Below are 4,761 nucleotides of genomic sequence, written 5' to 3'. Positions count from 1 at the left end.
GTGGCTACCGGCCGGTGGCGGCTGGCGAGCTGGGGGGTGGCACTGCCAGGGTTGGCTTTCCTCTGCCCGGCGACCGGAATTGGTCTCTTGGCTGTCACGGCCAGCTGTCCCACTAAGCCCTCCCTTAATGCTTAAGAGGCTTCCAAGTGGCTTTAGAAATAGCTTAAAGGCACATCGCGTGGGCTGGGGGGCAGAGGTCTGTGTGTGGCACCGAGGCCGCCGGGGGAAAGATCACGTCGAGCGTGTTTTACTCGGGTGTTACACCGTTCTGTCAGCGTACAGCAGCTTTGAAGTGGGTGCAAATGAAGCTCATGCTTTAGGGTTTGATGTTTCGGGCTTTACCACGTTAATTGCTGGGGGAAAGATGGTGCCCAAAGGGGCTGGGAAGGCTGTTGGAGGCGAGGTGACAGCAAGGGAATCCCAGCCAGGGCAGCTGCAGGTCAGGGTCCCGAGGGAGCTGTACAGCCAAGTGCTGCCTGGAGGAGGCTTAGAGCCAGGAGGGGTGAAAACGTGTCTGTGTTCCCTTGACTCCCCTGAAGTGTGACTCAAAGTCTTTTGAAAATAAGCAGCACTGAACTCATTGAGCAAATTTCCCATTAATAGGAAAACAGGGAAGGGATTTCAAGAGTTGTCTAGGCCATCCCCCTGGCCAGAGGAGGGCCTAGTCCAGCTTGGATAGTCAGGGAGCAGAACTTTTTTATCCTAACTGCCCTGCTCCTTGTACAGAGTGATTGGCATTCGGAGTCCCCCTTGCCTGCTCTTGGTGCCTCTCTGTTGGGAGAGCTGTAGAGCTCCACCTCTGAGTGCTTTCTGGATGAGACTCGGTGATTAATTGAAGAGAACAGCAGACTCGGCTATAGAAAGGCAGAGCTGGAGACAGGGATCCTGCTATTCACCCTCTACATCTGGACAAGCTGCTGCCTGTTTCCGTCAGTGTTCTTCTGCCTCCTTTTCTTCTACCTCATTTAATCCCCCTCCCAGTGTCCTGAGGTCATTAGATTGGAAATGCCAAGTGCAGTTTGAGGCAGGTACGTGGCATTCATTAACTCCAGCTGGAAGCCAGGCAAAACATGTAATTTGATAAGAATGTATTTGGGAAGGAGCCATTACCAGGATTCATAGGTGCCCATCAGCCAGCAATCACCGTCTGGTGTTAATGAGTGTGCTTCCTAAGCCAGCTGGACTGTTGCTGGTGATGTCAGCGAAGTCCTGATCCCATCCAAAATCCTTAATCTGTCTTATTTACAGTGCTTACAAGCAAACACCACACACGTGGTGTGTGGAGAGGATGTGGGAGCCAGGAGGGTTGAGGTTGGAGGGAGAACATGACACATCTGACTTTGCTATTTAAAACTACTGCTGCGTGTTTACCCGGTTCAGTGGGAGCCCTGACAGCCTGCAGCCTGGCAGAGGTACGTGTGGAGCAGTCGCTGGAACGGGGAGTGTAACAGCCAGCCCCAGCATGAGGATTTCTGAGAAATTTCCTTTCTTGCTGATTCCACAGCTTTGTAACGCAGAACTGTGAAAATAACTGGCAAGCAGCAGATGTCATTTGGGGAATTGGTTCCGTATCCTCTCCCCTGCCCTCGCAGTCGGCTCCAGCACTGTGTGGCTCTCTAAAGCACAGCCCGTGGACTTTGTCACCCAGTTCACCCAGCACCAGCGACCTCCACCAGTACCCACAGGCACACAGGAGTTATGCCCTGACACACGGGGTGTACTGTGCTCATGTACAGCAGCCCTGCTCCCCTTCAGAATCGGATGAAAAATCTTCTAAAGGGGGGTTGGTGGTGACAGAACACAAGGGAGGAGATGCCTCTTTCCCTGGGCTCGCCTTAGTTCTGCAGAGGAGACCCAGAGGCCCCAGTTATTTGCTGGTCATTAAGTCTCTGGCCTCGCACTGTCCCCTGAGAGAGAGGGCTGCTGCCTTGTGGTCCCACTGTCAGCCCTGTCACAGGATGATGGAATGCTTTTCCTTGAAAAACATTGAATCCCCCCCTCTTTCCCCAGCCACCGAGTGAGATCCTTTTCAACATCTACCACATCAGCTTTGTTATCACGCTGGATACTGCTTTGCCTTGGGTGTAAATGGTTGGGTTTGCATCTTTTTGGCTCTGTAGCCCCATCAGCGAGTGATTTCAGCTGGCCTGGCTGCCGTGTTCGTGGCTTAGCCTTGTATTACCAGTGTCCTGTGGGAGTGAGACATCCAGCACACATATTTGGTTTCCATTTGTGTACATTTTTTCTTAGTAAGTTCACTTCTTTGGGATATTTCCTGTTTCTGCCTTTTATGCCTATTTAGAAGCATATTGCTCTGATTTAAGCCTTTGAGAGAATGAAACATCCTGATTTTAATATCAATTAATCTCTAAGGCTCTTGTCTGCAATGGATTTTCTCACTTTGCCTTGTTCTAGTCATAAAATCTGTGCTGAAGACAACTCATGGCCTCAATCCGTGCTTGACTTTGAGGTTTCATTTGTGACTTAGGACATTGCAGAGCTCTGGGATTTATTGGTTTGTTTCACCTGGTTCTTCTCCAAAAGTGTCTTCCATGGTGTCTAAGCGATAGCTCTGCTGATGTGGCCGTTCCAGGTGTGTTTCCACTGGTTGATCACATGAGCACTTCTCCAGATTTTCTGTTTCCAAAGTCAGCAGGTTTGCATTTGACCCCAAGTGTGTGTTCAGAAGCTGTCCCAGCTTTCCGGCCTCCTTTCTGCTTCCTTTCTGGAGCTTTGAGGTGCATCATCTTCAATTCCTGGTATTGCAGGGCTGCAGCAGGGGTGGTGGTGACAGGAGATGTCAAGGGAGACGGATATGGCTCTTGCTAAAACCTGGGAATCTCATGCCCCTCAGGCAGGAACCGTGGGATGATTCGTGTTTGTGTGTTATTTGTACACTGCACGGTCGGGTCCGTGTTTGAGGTTTGTGTGTTATTTGTACACTGCACGGTCGTGTTTGATCTGTGATATTACCCTCAGCCCTGGGAAGCCTCTGGTGTCCCAGTAACACCCAGCTTATGGGCAGCAGAGGGTATTGGTGACTCCAGTGCTCTGTGCAGTGTCTGTAAGGGCTGGAGATACACAACCTCTGTGGTGGGAATAAACACACATCAGGCGGGAATAAAATCCTCGTCTCACCTTGCACTATTATACAATTTCACGTGCCAGCTTCCTGCCCAGCTTTGTGCTCTGTCTGTTCGGGTACATAAAACTGGCTCCGTAGAGTCAAGCTGTTGGCTCCTTCCCACAGGAACGGGAGGTTTCCTCGTTGCTGGAGGCTGCAACCTGAGTCGCAGGTTGTCAAGCTGTTGGCTCCTTCCCACAGGAACGGGAGGTTTCCTCGTTGCTGGAGGCTGCAAGGGGGGAAACCTGAGTCGCAGGTTGTACTCCTACAGCTCCTGCAAAAATAGATGCTGGGTTTGGGGGTGCAAAGGGCCAAATGACTTTTTTTCTCTTTAATTGGTCACCGTAGTGACAGCAGCATAAATATCTTACGAGGTCTGCCAAGAACTCATTGCTAAGGGGGAGAAGACTTGTGCCCTTTGCTCAGTCTGTTACATGTTTACTGATGGCATCTTTAGATTATGTGCATTCAGTTTCTACAGCATGGTGGACGTCGGTCAGCCCCCTGTGAGTGAGGACCTGGCTGTGCAGGGATGTTTCTGGCTGGTGGCCCTCAAAGGGTGCTCACCTCTTGCTGTCTGTGCTGCTGAGACGTGAGTGGCCTTTGGCACAGGGCTGGCTCTGCATCCTCGGGGAGGTGTTTCGCTCCATCTGTTTTGTTCAGTGACCTAGGAGGGAAAAGAACGTGGAAGCTCAAAAAGACCTGTGAGGTATCACACTTGGAAAGCCAGGAGAGGTTATCAGTATCAGAGTTGTTGTCGGTAAAATTGGATTTTATTTGTCTAGGCTCTTGTATACTGCTTATCACTATGGCACGAGGGTGCTTCTCCATCCGTAACGTGACTGATGTGTCACAAGTTGTTTGTTCCTCCTCTCCCGGGGGAAGGAGGTATCACACTTGGAAAGCCAGGAGAGGTTATCAGTATCAGAGTTGTTGTCGGTAAAATTGGATTTTATTTGTCTAGGCTCTTGTATGCTGCTTATCACTATGGCACGAGGGTGCTTCTCCATCCGTAACGTGACTGATGTGTCACAAGTTGTTTGTTCCTCCTCTCTCGGGGGAAGATGGGGTGCTCCATGGGGTGCTCCATGGGGCACCCCGGGAGGTGCCCAGGGGTTCTGTGTGGCCGAGCATCACGGGCAGGTGTGGATGGGGGGCTGTACCGCCGGGGACCGTGTCTCCTGCTGGAGAGCTGCTCTCTTACCCGTGTGCCGTGGTGGGGGGCTACGCTGAGGTGCTGGTCCCATGTGCTTCTCATTCGTGATGTAGTTTTTTTTGGAAGGAAAGGCCAGGAGTGACGGTGTCTGTGGGCTGTGACACCAGCCCCCTTCCGCCAGCTTTTCCTTCGGGACCCGCCTGCTCTCGGGACCCGCTTGCTCGGCCCTTGGTTGTTTTTTTCTCTAAGAAAGCACTGGAAACGTTAACGCCAGGTTTCCCCAGCCGCTGTCACACGGGCGGTGCCGCTCGGGCCCCTCTCCCGCCTCAGCGGGGCTCTCTCCGGGGCGCCCCGCAGCTCCGTGGGGCCGGCGTGTGATGAGGGGTCTCGGGCGGGCGCCGGGCCGGGCTGTGGGGGGTACCGGCTGCCGTTCCCCACCCGGGGCCCGGGCCCCTCCGGAGCGGCGGGCGGGCGGGCGGAG

The 4,761-nt window shown here is 52.8% G+C and overlaps 1 protein-coding gene across 1 annotated transcript in view; it reads left to right on the top strand.

The window, feature by feature from the left end:
- Positions 1-4,761, top strand: part of LOC106896171 (disintegrin and metalloproteinase domain-containing protein 9-like) — a 33,074-nt gene that overhangs the window by 518 nt on the left and 27,795 nt on the right. The gene's annotated exons all lie outside the window — the stretch shown is intronic.

The sequence above is a fragment of the Calidris pugnax genome, unplaced genomic scaffold (genome assembly GCF_001431845.1).
Source record: "Calidris pugnax isolate Ruff unplaced genomic scaffold, ASM143184v1 scaffold314, whole genome shotgun sequence".
NCBI lineage: Eukaryota > Metazoa > Chordata > Aves > Charadriiformes > Scolopacidae > Calidris > Calidris pugnax.
The sequence above is the reverse complement of the archived record's forward strand: the minus strand, read 5'-3'. Positions and strand labels throughout refer to the sequence as shown.